Source organism: Pongo abelii, chromosome 9, assembly GCF_028885655.2.
Source record: "Pongo abelii isolate AG06213 chromosome 9, NHGRI_mPonAbe1-v2.0_pri, whole genome shotgun sequence".
In the NCBI taxonomy this organism is placed as follows: domain Eukaryota; kingdom Metazoa; phylum Chordata; class Mammalia; order Primates; family Hominidae; genus Pongo; species Pongo abelii.
Window position 1 is genome coordinate 130,189,374 of NC_071994.2, and position 17,718 is coordinate 130,207,091.

At 44.4% G+C, this 17,718-nt stretch overlaps 1 protein-coding gene and 1 long non-coding RNA gene across 7 annotated transcripts in view; one reads left to right on the forward strand and one right to left on the reverse strand.

The window, feature by feature from the left end:
* Window positions 1–17,718, reverse strand: part of KIRREL3 (kirre like nephrin family adhesion molecule 3) — a 594,169-nt gene that overhangs the window by 500,555 nt on the left and 75,896 nt on the right. The gene's annotated exons all lie outside the window — the stretch shown is intronic.
* LOC134762110 (uncharacterized) lies at window positions 4,806–16,897 on the forward strand. Its single transcript, XR_010141766.1, has 3 exons — window positions 4,806–4,901; window positions 15,676–15,776; window positions 16,662–16,897. It is a non-coding gene; the product is annotated as an uncharacterized LOC134762110 (long non-coding RNA).

A 17,718-nucleotide genomic window follows, 5' to 3' on the forward strand; every position in this document is an offset into this window, starting at 1 on the left:
CTAGCCTGAGAGTTCCTCAAGGCAAGAGAGCAAGGATGCATTGCACTCATCCTTGCATATCTGTAGCTCCACCTCAGGCACGGTGCCCAGCTCCCAGCGTACCCACAGAGTGAGAGCCATGCCTATTCCTTCAGCACATGCTAAGCACAAACTCTCAGGGCATGGCTCTGAGGATGACAGAGTGCTCTGAGTTGAGATATATCCCCCCCAATACACCTCGTGGGTAATTAACAACTGAGAAAAGGCTCTGCTGAATGGAGTCGCAACAGCACCTGTCTCTGGTGTCCTCCACCCTTTCAGCAGGCCAGCAGTCCCTTGGGAAGCCTACCAGAGAAGGGAGAAATGTTCTTTGCTCTCCATAACCCTAGGAGAGGCAGGATCTTGACCTCAGAGATGACCTTTTGCCGTCATTGTCTCAGCTTTCATGAAAACAGTTGTGCATGAGGCTGAAGCACCGCCATTATAAAAAACTTGGTTAAAATATGGATTAATCCCTGGGAGGGTGTTATGCAAGATTCAGATATATGGTCTGTGATATGGATAGGATATATTTTTTTATTGCAATAATAAGTTTCTCAACTCCTAATGGACCCTGTATTAACTGAAGATGACAGGGAGCGAGGGATGGAAAGCGGGCGATTTGTTAAGGTTGCAGAGCAGCAGTTCCAGGGTTGTAAAAGATAAAACATTTCAGAGTCATTAAAATCAGCCTAAATTGTCTATCTGAACTCAAAGCAACAAACCCAACTTGGCCCTGAGTCTATCACCAGCTATTTTTTTCTTTACAGCATTTTAATTCTCTTGGACTAGACACACAGCTCAATCTTCTACTCGCAGAAGGTTCAGGGCTTTGAAAAGACCAATGTCAGGACTTCCTGGAGGAGGTGGACTTTGAGTGCTCAAGCAGTGGAAGGGAGGCAGCCTTTGATGGATGCATAGACCTTTATCAAAAGGCTGTCACCTGCAGGAGGAGGCAGCCAAGGTACAGTGGGCTGGCTGGAGAGAAGGGATCACTGGGGGTGGTCTTAAGGCCTTTTTGGGGTTGGGGCCTAGTGGGTAGAAAAGATCTTGAAGCTTCTGATTAGGAATTTGTAGTTGTCTGTATGAGCCAAGAGGAGCATAACAAGGATTTGAGGACTATGGTCAGACTCATGAGTTAGTGGGTAGTTCCAGTGAAGAGTCTGGCTACTATTTGCTAAGAGCTTACTAAGGTCCAGGCTCCATGTTGAGGGATTTTCATAAACTAACTCACTAAATTATTACAAGAATCCCACGAGGTAAATAATAATATCCTCATCATATGGATGAGGAAATCGGGCAAGTTTTTCCACCCCTTTAAGACTCCACATCACATAACCAATAAGGCAGCTGGACTAGGGTCCAAACCCCAACAAACTAACCTACATGAATGTGTTAGCTGGAAGATGCCCCTCTTTATTCTGGTAGAATGCAGTAAACTCCCACGTGTCATGCTCCATTCACCTGCTAGGGGCAACATCTTTGATAGCAGGGACTGCCAGGTATCCTTGCTCTCAGATGATGTCAGCAGCAGGAAGGCCCAGCAGTGATGCTCGACTAGACCTCTGAGCTTAGCAGTGAGCAAGACTGAAAGACAGATGTTCTCATTGCCGGGGGAAGGAAAGGTGGGCTTTATAACACCCTCTGCACCTGCCCTGGGCCACAGGGACTCTTTCTGCATTTTATCTTCTGTGGAGGAGAAAGTCACCGTGAACAGAAAGGGTTGGCACAGAAGAGAGCAGGAGGGAAGCAAGAAGCAGCCCCCAAGCTTCAAGGGATGATACAGAGAGAAAGAGAGGGTGGTGCTGGCGATGACAATGATGACTGCATATTTCTAGACATGGCCCCTCCACGTAGGAGACATGGGCAGAAAGGAGGCCAGCAAACAAAAAGCAGCCACCATGCTGAGACTCTTCTTTGAAAATGGCATTGTTGTCAAACTTAGAAAACAGTTTCCCACCCTGAATAAAACACTGACATTTGTCTAATTAAAAAAACCTAATGGAGATTTTGCAGACAGAGGGAAGCCGCCAGTGCATCTGCTGGTGAAGTCTCCATATGGCCCAATCCAATGTGTACTCTGCTGCAGAGACAGAGCAGCACTCTAGAATCGAAGCTGCCCAGCCATTAAATTACCTTTACGGCCTCACTGGCCACGGACCAACAAGGCAGGAAAGCTCAGCCCAGATTTCTGCTGTGCCCTTCCTCTCTCCCCACAACAGTAATGATCTGACCTGCGGACCATCCCTCAGGAAGTGTCAGTGGCAGGAGGTGATGGGGGAGAGGACAGTCAGGAAGGACTTTCCTCTTCTGGGCCCCAGCGGATGGTGGGATGTGTCCATAAGAACAGCATCTGGGACGACTCAGTAGAGACTGGGAAGGAAGCCCTGCAGAGAAGCTGCCAGCCCACATACTCATGGAGAGGCCCAAATCGTCCTTCAGACCCCTGGCAGTCTGGAAGCCTAGATGACGTGAATCAAGCCTCTGGCAAGGACAGCACAGTGACCAACCCTCTTTTCAGAAGGACAAGGTGGGATGAAAGCACAAGCCGCCAATAGCATGGCCACCTCCCTGAAGATGTGCAGATACCCTCCACCTTCAAGCCAGCTAAACTGGCCCAGAGTGGCTCTGAGGACCTGCAGGTGCTGCCCACATGTGCCCTGGGCTGGTCCTCCCTCAGCTTCTGCTCCTCTCTTCACCTCCCTGGGCCATGTCTCTCACTTTTTGTGGTAATTCTTCACTTCTCTCCACACTAATTACCCCTTTCCATCTCACATTCCTCCAGCTGGTTCAGCACTTCCGATGGCTCCAGTCCTAAGCACCCCTCACAGTCTGCATCAGCTAAGAACACATTGCACTCACCTACAAAACAAGCAACCCACCATGAGCTGTGAGATAGGAATAACTCATCTTATCTATTCATGTGGAATAAGATCCTGATGAACAGGAGAAGGGACAAGGACTTCACCTTCCTTCAAGAGGCCATGCTGGGTAGCAATGGGGCTCCTGCCCCTGCTGTTCATTATGTTTCTGGGGTCTTTGTTTCAAATGTGAGGCACAACAGAGCATCCTGCTGTATCAGCCTAATTACCAGCCTCTCCTTCCATTCCTGCTGGCATGGCAGGTGAAGTGTAGCCAAGAGGAACTTGGCGTGATAATGGAACCTAGTGATGAAATTTTTTGGCCACTACTGGCCATTCATGATCATAATTACCAATGACGCTTTATTGTGATGACAGAGGAGGGCATGCAGAGTGGTGACACCTGGGGTGCACCCATCAGTCTAAGTAGTCAAGAGAGGAAATGCCTTAAGGAACCACCAGATCTCTTGAAGAGACTCAGCTGAGCACATGTAGTTACCAGAAGTGGCTGTTAGGCAGGTGAAATGTAGAATGTTCCTCTGGCCTTAACTACACAAAGATTAGGATGCTGTTGTTCTGTAACACCTGGGGCTGAGGCTGGACAGCTGAGCACACATCATCCATCTTTCAGTGTCCTTTCTCCATGAGATAGTTAGGGTCAACAGTGATTGTAGGTGACACAAGGTTTTCCAAATATGGTTGGGGAAGGTGGTCACTCCCCAAAATCCATTTCATTTCTCTTCCATTGAATAGTGGCAGTATTATTTAGGGAAATGACCAGCTCACTGGATGAGTCAATTGTTCTCAGGGCTATTTAATCTCCTCATCACTATTCAGTTCAGAATTGGGCTAGTGACCTTTTTTAGACTAATGAAATGCAAGGGAGGATTACTGAAGGGTGTCTGACCAATTATCTCACTCTCAAGAGAGAGGATGGAAAGCCACACAGTTTCTCCGACTGACTGTAAACACAGAGTGTCTTGCCCAGCTTGCAGCTGGCAGCTATCTGATGGCCATGAAGGAGGCTGGCCTGGGAAAAAGGCAGTCCATGAAGAGGAAGGAGCTAAGACAAAGACAGAAAAAGAGACCCATTGCCTTCATCAAGCGGTACCTAACTCTGACCTTCTGGTTATGCTAGTCAACAAAATTGCTTATTGCTTTAGTCAATTGGAGTCAGTTTCTCTTATTAGAAGCCCAAAGAATGCCTTCCATAAGAAAAAGTGCGTCCTCTCAAGTCTGCTTGGAAAGAGACTACCATGTAAGAGCTGAGTGAAGACGCTTTGAAGTGGCCTGGCAGAGTAGAGTGCAGGTGGAGTCTGGGGACCACACAGCAGAGGAGGGGTCTGTGTGGCTGACACCTCAGCAGTGTGCTTCAGAGGAAGCTCATTGCTAGGCAGCACATCCGTCCATACTCATGAACAATAGGTCACCCTCTCCACCTCGAGGACAACAAGTCAGCAGCATTACGGTAGACTATATTTTGTTCCCAACTATTTGCCAGGTCAGCATCGACTCTTGCTTGGCTTTGTGACTTGCTTTGGCCAATGGAATATGAGCGAATGTGATGCCACATGTGAGCAGGTGCTTTGAATGCAAGTATCTGATTTGGCTTGGCCAATTCCTGCCCTCTGTCATGAGGAAGGAATGTCTCAGATAGGTGCTATACCTGTGGCCAGGGCCCTAAAAGGAAAGGGCACGTGGAGTAGGGCCACAGCTGACCCACAGCCCACTTGTGACACGAAAGAGGGAGAAACATTTCCTGGACTAGGTTACTGGGATTCTAACATAGAAGTATATACAAAGCAATACTCTATTTCTAGGACTCTATAGAGTGATTTGGAAGATAAAGAATGATGAGACATGGTTTCCATTCTCAGAGAATTTATAAACACAGCAAGCACCAGAAAGAATTATAGAGAGTGCAGAATTCTGGAATACCTTGCCCACACAGATTGTGAGGACACTAGAATTCAGAGGAAAGGAGTATACTAGCTGGGATGACCTACAAGAATGAGAGAATGGGTGAGTGCTAGATGACATTGGATAGAATTAACAGCAGACAGGTGCGACAGTCTGAGCTGAAGATTTGCAGCTTACCTTGTCAGCTGATCTCATGAAAGGAGGGGCATTGAGAGTGCCTGGGTAGCACACGCCACTTTTTCTTCTGTCTGCCGGAGGCAAAGATGCTGAGACTTTCACTTTCATGTTTGAATGAAAATATCTTAGTGTACAAATTATCACTTTACAATTAATTATGCAGAGCAAGTAATACACGAGACCTCAATATTATGACAGCTTGGAAATTTACTGTTTTCGAACTTAACATGCAACAAGTCTTGCCAAATATACGTTGAAAAGTAGCACAAGATTAGACAATTAACATTTTAATTTTGTATATTCACAGCACATCTGTGGGTCAGTGTAAACACCACAAACAACTTGGCAGATGATGTCAAGTGGACACCCCCCTAAGACTCTGACCTTAAAAACCAATGCTCTTTAATTAGGCCTTTCCTTCCCCTTCTGCCTTTGGGGAGAAGAGATTGTTATGAAAAAAGACATGATTACACCATATTGGAGTTCACCAGGCATCTCAAATGGTTTGGGTTTGATAAAAAACAGCAGATTTCATTGCTGGCATCTTCCCTCCAGAATCTGTAAGCACCATGTGGATATCAAGGGGAATTTCATCAGTATGTTTCTGATTCCTTTACACTTAAATCATTAAAAGATTTTTGAGGGTTTTTGAAGTCCAATAACTCTCCTGAGCCATTCTTCCCCCGCCCCCAGCATATTTTTCATTTCTTTTCATTAAAATTTGGAAATTGAATTTCAGCTCTGTATTTTTTTTTAAAGCTCGCTGCTTGTAAATAATGGTGGCTAAGGATTAAATCCCCAATTCTAAACATTCGTCCTGAGATCCATCAAGCTGATGAAGATTTGTGTATCCTCATCGGGCCCAGATCTCAGACAGGAGAGATGTGGCCAACTGTGATTTGAGAGATGAATTCAGGCATCATAGGCTTCCTTTGCCTCTCTGTAGAATCCAGTTTTGTCCAAGCGAGACAGTATCGTTGACTCACATGAAGAGGGTGGAACTGTAGTGTTGGAAGCTGAATGCGCACTAAAGTACCACTCATCTAACTCTCCTGCCCTCATCAGGCCAAGGCTCAGCTTTGTATTTTTAAAATCTCTTTGTAAGTTCTCTCCTGGTAGCTGATAACTGTTTTAGTCACATTGTAGTCAACCCATTCTTTGTTATTTCTGACATAAAGTGATCTTACCTTTAGGTAATAGCATCTCACATTCTCTTATTCTCTTAACAGATCTGAACCTAGTCTTGAAATGGGTCACATAACCATTTGCAAATGTAAAAAAAATTCTTCACAAAGGTTCCAGTCTGGATATAGGCTTCATGACAGCAGGGCCTCATCTGCTCTCTTCGTGCAACTTCCCCCAGACATAGAACAGTCTCCAGCACATAGTAGATGGTGCATAATATTTGTTGAATGAATGAGTGAATAAAATTCTAATCATATGTAAAACATATACAACATTTCACAGTGCTTCCACACCTAGTGATTAATAGCGTTCTAATGATATCCTGAATGAGTAGCAAAGGTAGAGTGATCCTTAGATTATTTATAAAGCAGATGAGCCCAGATATGGAATAACTTAAGATCTTATGGCTGGTCAGTGGTAAAACTGGAGTAGGTTTCAGATCACCTGAGTCTCAGAATGTGCTGTTTTCATATAGACCAGTGCTTCTGAAGGTTGAGTTAGGCATACATCAGAGTCACCCAAAGGATTTATTAAAACACAAATTGCTGAGACCCACCCTCAAAGTGTCACTTCTGTAGGCCAAGGGTGGGCCGCCAGAATCCGCATTTTTAACATGTACCCAGGTGATGTCAGTACTGCTGGCCCTGGGACCACACTGTGAGGACAACTCAGAAAGGCCATAGTTTATGAACTGCAAAATGAAGGAATATGAGAGAAAGAGAAAGACACTTCTTAACATCCTCCGAGACTATGTTTAGAGTATCAAACTCAACTGATCAGTACAGAAAGCCAGGCTGTGTGATTTAACTGCAGAAGCCTTTGCTATCCATTAAAAAGTAAACAAACAAAAAACCTACTAATGTAGACATGGGACAGGAAGTTCCAACCTGGGGATATTCTAACTTAGAATGAATGTTAGCTGGAGTCTTTCTGAGTATGAATTTAGGTTTGGAAAAGAGATTTTGGAGCTGGATAAAGCATTAGTTACGTGGTCCAACCTTCTCATATACACACCTGCAGAAAGAAAGGGGTTAGAAGGGTGATGTGCCTAGTTCAGTGTCTCAGACTCTCTTCATGCCTGATTCTTCAGCTGTAAGGCACAATCAAAAGGGGGCAGGATGTCCCCCAGTTTGGTTCTCCTGCAGCTGTTTCTGCGGGGACAGTTGGTCACCCTGTACATGTAAAATTCTTTTAACTTGTACACCAATGTTCATTGCAGCAGTATTCATAATAACCAAAAAGTAGAAGTCACCCACGTGTCTGACAGATGAATGAAAACACAAAATATGATATAGTCACACAATGGAATATCATTCAGCCATAAAAAGGAATAACATTCTGATACACAGTATGATAAAGATTCACCTTGAAAATATTATGCTAAATCAAATCAACCAGACACAAAAGGACAGATATTGTACGATTCCACTTATATGAAGTATTCAGAATAGGCAAATTCATCAAAATAAAAAATAGATTAGAGGTTATCAGGGCTGAGAGGGAAGGAAGTGGGAGTTATTGCTTAATGGGTACAGAATTTCTGTTTAGAGTAATGAAAAAGTTCTGGAAATAAATAGTGGTGATGGTTGCACAACATTGTCAATATAGTTAATGCCACTAAACCATACACTTAAAAGTGGTTAAAATCTCAAATTTCATGTTGTATATATTTTACCGCAATAAAAAAATTAAAAAAAAAAACAAGGAAAAACGTGCAAACAACAAAAATCTTTCCAAACCACTTAGCACCTCCACACCTATCCTGCCTCCCCTTAGAGCACTGCTCAGTTGTAGGCTGTGTGGGGAGTGAGTAATGATCACCTGGTGCAATCTGGTTTCTAGTATGAGTTGCTTCCACTCATACTAGAAACCATATACGTACACCACATACTAGAAACCATATACTAGAAACCACTCACACTAGAAACCAATAGTGAGGTGGTTGCCACTATTTCCATTGGCAACCAATACTTTTCTGCCACTCCACTCATTGTCTAACCCTAGGCATGGACTTCAGAATTGAGGTGGCATTTCTGGAGAATGGGATGGTAAAAACAGTGGCATTTCTTCTCCCTCCTCCACCCCAGTTGCACGCTCTGGTAATTGTTGAACTCGATTTCACTTGGTGTGTGATGACACATCTTACAGTGACGGAGCAGAATTTAGATGCTTTGACTCATCTCTCCAAGCTGGGTTTCCATAAGACTCCGCACTGATCTCTTGCATGTTTGTTGCTGCCTGGGAAACTGGTTTTGTGCATTCTCAGAAATACGAGATTGGCCCTTAATGATATGCACGCCTCTCAGAGGGAAGACAGAGACTCACGGTATGGCAGTTGAAGGACACACGACTTGAGGGAGATGGATGTTACTGAGGTAAAAGAAATGTTCATTGTCTACTTGCTCATCATGCTGCTTCCCTCCCATGTGCGTGTCCGGTTGGGCCTCAGCAACATCCCCAGATGCTGGGCAGATCCAGTGAATTGCAAGTAAGCAAATAAACATGATTTAATAGTAGAAGAGAAGACTTTGCCACACCATGGTACCTCCCTCTGCATTTATTTTGGCAATTTGGTGCCGAATATTTACAACAGTGCTTTAGACCATCCAGGTAGTTTTAGCGTAAGGAGTGAAGTCTTTGTAAACTAAGCTGCTTGTTCCTCTGACAGGGTGATAAGCAAGCTTGTAGTAGAGGGCAGTTACCGGATTTTAATTAACTGGCTGAATTATTATGTTTTTGCATAAACATTCTTCACCATCATCCACTCGTGACATAGGTTAGGTACATTTACACAGAGAACTAAAATGATACATTCTCTGCCTCCTAGGAGTTTATAATCTAAGAAAGGGATTGCAAATACGTAGAAAGGCTATTCCATTCTTCATCTCTGTGACATGGCAGACATTACTAATCAAGGGTAGTGCCCCTTTTCAAAATCTTTTCCTGCATTGGATGCCAAGCAGCCGTGGCTAATCAATTGTAGGGCGTGCAAGGCCTTCCCGATGTCTGCATATTATAAAGAATGGGGAGCTAGCTGCCAAGACATTCTTATGACACCAGATGGGGAATGTATTGTTACCTGTATTTTAACAATGTAACAATATTGCATAGACCCAAGGAAATATGATTTTATAACATCATATGTTATAAGATATGTATTGTTACATCATATTATATTATTATTTGTATTATATATGATATGTATATATGTATTATTATGTGTATGAATACTATATTATATATAATATGATGTATTGCTACAGACCCAAGGAAATACGATTTTATAACATCAACTTAGGTTTTCATACCTTCCAAGTGATAAATACTGTATAATTTGTAGAATTGAGGCCTAGTGCTTTTGTGGGTTTCGATAAGCCTGACTTCTCAGTGTGGATGCTCCCATGTTGGGGATGAGATTGAGCGCTGTGGTAGGTGCAGCCATCACTAATGTCTTTGCCCCTAAGACAGGAGCATGCTGGGCCCTTTGGTTAAACACTGATCACAGCCACATACTCTCCTCACTTCCTCCTTTCTGTAGTTCCAGTTGAGTAATTAAAATCACTTCTGTTAAACTAGCATGGTTGGCTCAATAAGCCAAGGGCAAGTTTACGGATCTGGAGGATGGAAACTACTTTAAACCTTGGTAGTTCTGGCTGTGGTGAGGAATAACAATTAGAATAATTGATAACCAGGTCCTTGATGTCCATTCACCACCCAAGGCCTGCAACACATCAGAGGCAAGCCTGATTCTCTGGCTGGAGTAGATAACAGAGCTGGGGTTGGGCTATTCTGGTTGCTTAAGCTGCAGTGGCCAAGGACATGCTTAACTTTACTGACGCCAGTTGTGCAGAAGCTCTTGAACTCACACAGTTGAGGTCTTTGTGGTCTGGGAGAGAAACCCTTTCCCTGATATGTGCATAATAAGCATATGGCTAAATAGGTGTGCATGACTTTCAGATTACATGCAAAGAAGTTTTAGAGGTTAAGAGTTCCGAAGAGGACAGACAGGATTTGCTGGAGCAGGCCTGGGGTAATACAGAATATTCCAGTAACAATAATGTAACTGCACTACTACAGTATTGAGAGTAACAATATTGTTACTAAACAATAGTAGGATACTACTAAGCAGTAACAATGCTACTACTAATTGTGTGTCATTTATTGAACAATGACTACATACCTGATATGATGCTAAATGTGTTTATAATGATAGCATTTAATTATATCATTTAACTATATCATGTAATCTTCATATCAACCCCACGAAGTACTTGTCACTTGTCATTCTTCTTATTGTATAGATGAAAGCTTTCAAAGATGAAGTAATTTTCCTAAAGTCAAACAGACAGGGAGTGGCTTGGTTAAGAATCTGCCCCCAAAACTCATGCTCCTCACTGCCATGTCTTATTGCCCTTGCACAATCTGATATGCTCTCCCATGGCTGACTCTATCTATAAATGCCTCTTTTGTTTATATCACCATAAGATGCATCTGTAGATCCCAAGAGATCTATTGATTAGACGAAGATAAATGCTCAGCAACACAATCATGCTATCAAATCATTGAACCAATGAATGAAAGGTGGAGTTAAATCTCCCTCAATGTGAAGATCCTCACTGCACTGTGGAATTTAGTCTATTTGATCTGGATTTGGGGTTCCAGTTAAAGAAATCTTCATGTGAAGAGATACTACTGCTGCTCACTTTTTCTTGCTAGGCGGTGTCAGTGCTCTGTTTGCCTAAAGGATAAATTCAGACATTTGATTTTCTGCCCATAGCATCCTATTTTTCCTGATCTTACTTGGCTATTTCTCAGGATATGTTTTAAGACAGATATGTTCTTTGATCTCATTTTAAACTTCCTCTTTGGTCTCTCTACTTTCTCCCCATCTTACAGACCCTTGTGCGATCACTTTTTTCCCCAACCAGCTCAGACTCCATGGTCCATCACTTCAACCTTGTAGTTACATCCTCGTCCCAACATCGTACCTTCCTAGAAAACCCCACGCCTAGGTCACTTTACAATTGGCCTTCTCTGCCTGATTCCAGGATGCTGAGAGCTGCTAGACAAAATTACCTCAACACTCAGATTGGCCTCCGTGATGGTTAATGTTAGGTGTCAACTTGACTGAATCATGCGATACCCAGATAGCTGGTAGAGCATTATTTCTGGGTGTGTCTGTGTGAGTGTTTCAGGAAGAGACTGGCACTTGCATCTCTCTCACCCTCTGTGGGCACAGACCATCAAATCAGCTAAAGGCCTGGATAGAACCACAAGGCAGGGGAAAGGCACATTCTCTCTCCCTCTCCCATGGAGGTGGGGCACCCTTCTTCTCCTGCCCTTGGATGTCAGCACTCTAGGTTCTCCAACCTATAGACCCTGGGACTCACACCAGGGGCTCCCCCAGATCTCAGGCCTTCAGAGAGTTACACCATTGGCTTCCCTGGTTCTGATGCCCTTGGGCATGTACTGAGCCACATTGCCAGCTATGCTGGGTCTCCACCTTGCAGACGGTTTATCGTGGGACTTCTCAGCCTCCATAATTGTGTGAGCCAATTCCCCTGATAAATCCCCTCATCCTATCTATCTATCTATCTATCTATCTATCTATCTATCTATCTATCTATTTTGCTATCTATCCATCTATCTATCCATCCATCTATCTTCCTGTCTTCCTATTATCTGTCATCTATCTATCTATCTATCTATATTCCTATCTATCCATCCATCCATCTTCCTGTCTTTCTATCTATTATCTATCTGTTATCTATCTATCTATCTATCTATCTATCTATCATCTATCTATATATATCAATCTATCTATATCTATCTATCTTCTATCTATCTTCCTATCTATTTATCTTCTATCTATCTATCTTCCTATCTATCCATCCATCTATCTTCCTGTCTTCCTAGCTATCTATTATCTATCTGTCATCTGTCTATCTATCTTTCTATCTATATCTATCAATCTATCTATATCTATCTTCTATCTATCTTCCTATCTATCCATCTATCTATCCATCCATCTTCCTGTCTTCCTATCTATTATCTATCTGTCATCTTTCTTTCTTTCTATATTTATCAATCTATCTATATCTTCTATCTATCTATCGTCTATCTATCTATCTATCTATCTATCTATCTTCCTATCTATCCATCCACCTATCTTCCTGTCTTCCTATTATCTATCTATCATCTATCTATCTTTCTGTCATCCTATCTATCTATCTATCTATCTATCTATCTATCTATCTATCTATCTATTTTTCTATCTTCCTATCTATCTATCTTCCTATCTATCTATCTATCTATCTATCTATCTATCTATCTATCTATCTATCTATCTATCTATCCATCTATCTTCCTGTCTTCCTATCTATCATCTGTCTATATCTATCTATCTATCTATCTATCTATCTATCTATCTATCTATCTATCTCTATCATCTATTGGTTCTGTTCCTCCAGTGAGCCCTGGCTAACCCTAACCCACTTGTCATGTATGCTCTCCCTCCTCAACTGGCCCCTCCATGCTGCCTCCAGTCCCTGTGTGCCTCTGTGGTCAGATCATCCATTCTCCATGAAGGCTGAATCAAACCCTCTCCACTTTATAAACTTTACTACTGCATCTCCTCACCCCTACTCTCAGTAGAAGGCCTCTTCCTGCTTCTTAAATGAAACAGAAGCCGACAGATAAGTATTTCCTCCATGTCCATCTCCAAACTCATCATCATGTGCCTGATCTGTGCCCACCCTTCCACTTTCCCTGCCCTTACATGAGAAGCATGTAACGTTCCCTCCCACACAAGGTGAATCCCTCCATCCTCCACTGGTGCTGCAGACCCCTTTCCCTCCCACTTCTAGGGACCTTGTTCTGTCAAGTTTACCATCTCCCCTTCTTCTCAGTAGGGAAAATCTCTAAATTATGTGCAAGTCTCTCCCACCCTAAAAACAAACAAAAAGCAGCAGGAGCAGCAGCAGCAACAACAACAACAACAACCTCCCTTCACTCCACTTTCCTCTGCAGCAACTGCCCTATTTTCTCTTATTCAATACCAAGTCCCTTGAAAGAGTTCCTTGCATTTCCCGGACTCATTTCTTACCCGCTCTTCCTACAACCCGCAGTGTTCTGGTGTCCAGGTCTACCTTCTTCCCAGATGATTCTTGCCGAGGTTGTGAAGGGCCTCATGACTCTGAGTCCTTGTGGCCATCAGGCAGTCTTTGCATCCCTTGAGTCGGCGCCTTTGCACCAAGCATTCATGCCCTGGCTCCCATGGCAGCATGCCCTCCTGGTTTTTCTCTTCCTTCTCTGGATGTTTCTGCTCAGCTTGCCTTGTGGACCTTCTTCTTTTGCCTACTTCTTCTTCTTCTTCTTTTTTTTTTTTTTTTTGAGACAGAGTCTCGCACTGTCACCCAGGCTGGAGTGCAGTGGTATGATCTCAGCTCACTGCAATCTCCACCTCCAGAGTTCAAGCGATTCTCCTGCCTCAGCCTCCTGAACAGCTGGGATTACAGGCATGTGCCACCACGCCCAGCTACTTTTTGTATTTTCAGTAGAGATGGGGTTTCACCGTGTTGCCCAGGCTGGCCTCGAACTCCTGAGCTCAGGCAATCCACCCACCTCGGCCTCCCAAAGTGCTAGGATTACAGGCATGAGCCACTGCACCTGGCCTGCCTACTTCTTAGGTGATGGTGTATCTTGAGAGTTCTGCCCAGATCCTTTCCATAACCATGGAACAGGTTTCTCTACTGAGCTCCAGCCCTACATACCTGAATATTTACTGGACATCTCTACTTAGAGGCTTCATAAGTAATTCCAGCTCAAATGTGTCCAAAGTGGAATTCATTGGCTTTCCCCCCAAACGTTCTTCTCTTCACATGATCCTGATGTGGCTCAACCACTTGTTCAAGCTGGAGGCTAGAGCATCATCCAAGGCTTCCCCATTTCCCTTAGCCCCTAAGACCAGTAACTACTTTTAAAAATCTTGCTTCTAAATATTGTTCATCTCTCTATTCCCAGTACTTGTCATAGGGCCTTGTAGACACTTGATAAGCAGTGGTCTTACGGCTGGTAGCCCAGGCAGCTCTTGATCCTGTCCCCTGGGTTCCTTCCCCATTTCCCTGGCTCAGGCCACCATCACCTCTGACCTGAATGCATCCATGCAACTGGTTTTCCCGCCTTCAGTTTTCTCTTCTAGCTCACTCACTCTCCACACCACAGAGAGTAATCTTTCAAAGCACAAATGAGGTCTGTCTCATTCTCTTGCTTACACCCTTCAGAGAGCTGTCTCCCAGCACCTAGCATAACACCAGGTCTTTATTAAGTACTCAAAAAATATGTGTTCAATGAAAAAATAATTGGGATCTAAAATAAAGAGGATTTACAGGCATATGGGAAGTCTAACACCCATTAATCCTGTGCCATTATTGTACTTGCCCATTTGCAACAAGGAACATCTTTGGCTTCACACACCCGACCCACAGACTGCACTTCAGCTGCTGCTGACTCCCTCCCAGAAAGCCCAAGAGTAGTCTTGATTTAAAGGCAGGGCTGTTGGGGGATTTGGAAGAAGTGTTAAAGAAAAAGGAGCAGCTTTGCTCTATTAAAACCCCTGCCTTTCCAAGCAAATATGGCTGCTCCTGAGCTCACCCTGGCTTCTGCCATTGCTCGGCTAAGGTGATTAACTGGATTCCTGCTTTGTGCTCATCCCTGCCCCATTAACACCCTCACCTCAACCCTCCTGGTTAGCCTCTCTGATGTTGAGAATGAAAGTTGTTATTAGCATGATTCACTCCCCAACAGCATGAATATTTGGTGTGACTGTGGCACTGTGTATGTGTGTGTGTGTACACGCTTGTGTGTGTGTGTGTGTGTGTTGCAGTGGAGGAGGTTGGGAAAAAATTAAAAAAAAAACAGTCCTAGGAGTTATGCCCTTAGGGCAAAGGGAAAAGGGGTGCTCACACACTTGTCCTAGAGAGAGATGCACACTTTTGCACAGCTTCCTCCTCACCATAAAAAGGTGGGGGAGGGGGTGGTGTTGGTCACAGGATTGTGCAAAGCCCTGCAAGGGTTTGGCTGGTGCACCTGCTCTGCTGTGTCTCCACCTGCCACACACCATTGCAACCCACTGGTAACAGAAATGTTCCCTTCCCTTCCCCAGGCTGTTGGTGCCGTGGGATCTAACATGCATGTGTCCTGACAGGATGAGAGAGCAGGCACACGCATGAGGCAGCCTGGTGGCAGAAGGCCCTGCTCTTCTCCAGGATGCATGTGGTGGCGGGGGGAGCCTGGCAATGAAGAAGGGATGGGACAGTGATCAGGAAAGCTTCATGGCTGTCCTATGATGACATAGGCCTGGAGACACAGAGGCTGCCTGAGGCCGGCTTGGGGGATTTATGAACTAAATGGAAGAGGCTGTCAGGTTCGAGCTGAGCTCAGTATGAGGGCTGAGCAGAAAAGCAGATGTCAGGGACTGGGAGTTTGGCCAGCCCTGCCCTCTCCTCTTTGGCAGTATGTCTTCCTGTTGTCAATGGCCACCAGCCGTCCAGCTTCATTCTCCACTGGGTCTATGACTGCCAGCATCCCGGAGCCACTTCCAGGGACTGGGTTAAGGTGAGAACGTTGTGGTCGCCTCTGCTGCCTACTGCCACCCTCCCTGCTCCTGCACTTCTCTCTGGCCACAGGTGCCAGGCAGCATGGCTGCACTGCAACAGCCTCCCTACCAGCCCAGGTACCTGCCTTCTCCATCCTCTCCTGCCATCACATGTCCCCAGGTACTCCTTCCTCCTCTATCTGTGACAGTCAGAGAACAGGGCTTTCTGCCAGGTTAACATCAACAGTCAACAGACACCCCCGGATCTGAGACATCTGTGTCCTGTCCAGAAACATACCCCATCCTATGTACTGCAGTGACTCAGTCATAGGCAGAGACACTTGGCTCTCTTCCCACGATGTTCTTATATGACTGTAACCACCACGCTCCTCTGCCTTGAGCCCCTCACCCACACAATCACTTTAGGCCTCAGCCCATCGCTCCAGGAGTAGAGGAGATGATTGGTAAGCAGAACGCTGGAGGTGCACACTGCCTGGCAACAAAGGACAGGTGGGTGGCAGACGAAAACTTGGGGCCTGGCACAGCTGGGTTTGAACTCTGGATAGACCATCTACTTGGTGTGTGACCTCTGTGCAGCAATTCAGTTCCTTCTTCTGTAAGATGGGAAAAGAGAATCTAGCCAGTGGGTTGTGAGAACGAAAGTTAACATTAAGCATTCCTAACAGTACCTCACATTGCCACTGACTGTAGTTATGCTCATTTGAATATTTCCCTATCATGTGGTAATGAGCAGCTCTCTTTGGAGCCATGCACCTTCCTCCCTGGGCTCTGCCAAGGTAGGTCATGGCTCTGAGAGACTGCAGGAAGGCTTCTCAGAGGAGCTGGTACTACGAGGGGTGACTCAGCTGGGCTCCTGTCTCTACATGTGTCCCTTGCCTTTGCAGAAGCCTCTCACAGTCACCCTTCCTGCCCCGGTGACTTGCTGCCAGAGCTCTGCCTGGAAGTGTGACGGAAGCCACCTGGCATGAGCCTGAAAGGAACTGCAAATCTCCTATGAGCATTTTCCTCCTGCTCTGTGGTTGGGATGCAGTGCACGGCCAAGCAGCATGGAAACCTCTGATGTTGGGTGGCTTCTGAATACTAAAGAGGGCGCGGAAAAAATAAAAGTAAAGGAGAAAGATGTCTTGGTCAGAAGTTTTTCTAATCACTATGGATTTTTCCCCCATTTTAGTGGATTTGAGAGAGGGTGTAGGAAAAGGAAGAGAAAAAAATCAAAAGCAGATTATTACCCCGAGCTGCTCTTCCTTTTTATCCTGAGCCATGACAGCAGCTCTCTGCCTGCCCTATCTGCATGCTAACGGCTAAGGCATGATGGAGGCAAAATATTGACAATCGAGCTGAGATTATAGGTTACTTGGATCTTGAAAGGTAGAATCAATTAAAGTAAAGCTTTCCACTCACTGGCCAAATTAGCTTCTGGAATCAAAGAATCTGCCTTTCTTTTCATTGTCCAGAAGGTTCTAAGGTCCGCTGAGATGGGGTTACCCAAATGACTGAAATGAAAAGCTCCCAACTGCAGCAAACGACACCTGAGGAGTAAGCACACAAATACACATGTGCACACATGCACACACATACATGCACACAACACACTATGCACTTGGTATACAGTGGTTACTCAATGAATATTTGTTGAGTTTATGATTTTGTGTGTGTACACACTCATACTTATGTGTCTTACCCGGTTATATATACACCATTCTATAATTATTTCAACTTTGCAATGCTAGGAGTTAGCTCTGCCAGGCTTCTATGAGTTTCTACCAGGCTTACATTTTTCTTTCTCTCTTTATTATAACAAGAATACATTATTTTAATAAATACAAAAAGGAAAGGTCTCCTTTGACCACTCTGCCTTTGGTCTACTTTTACAGAAAATGTGGACATTACAGAAAACTTTATAGAAATGTGGCTTTTTACTAAGCCATCTAACAATAGAGT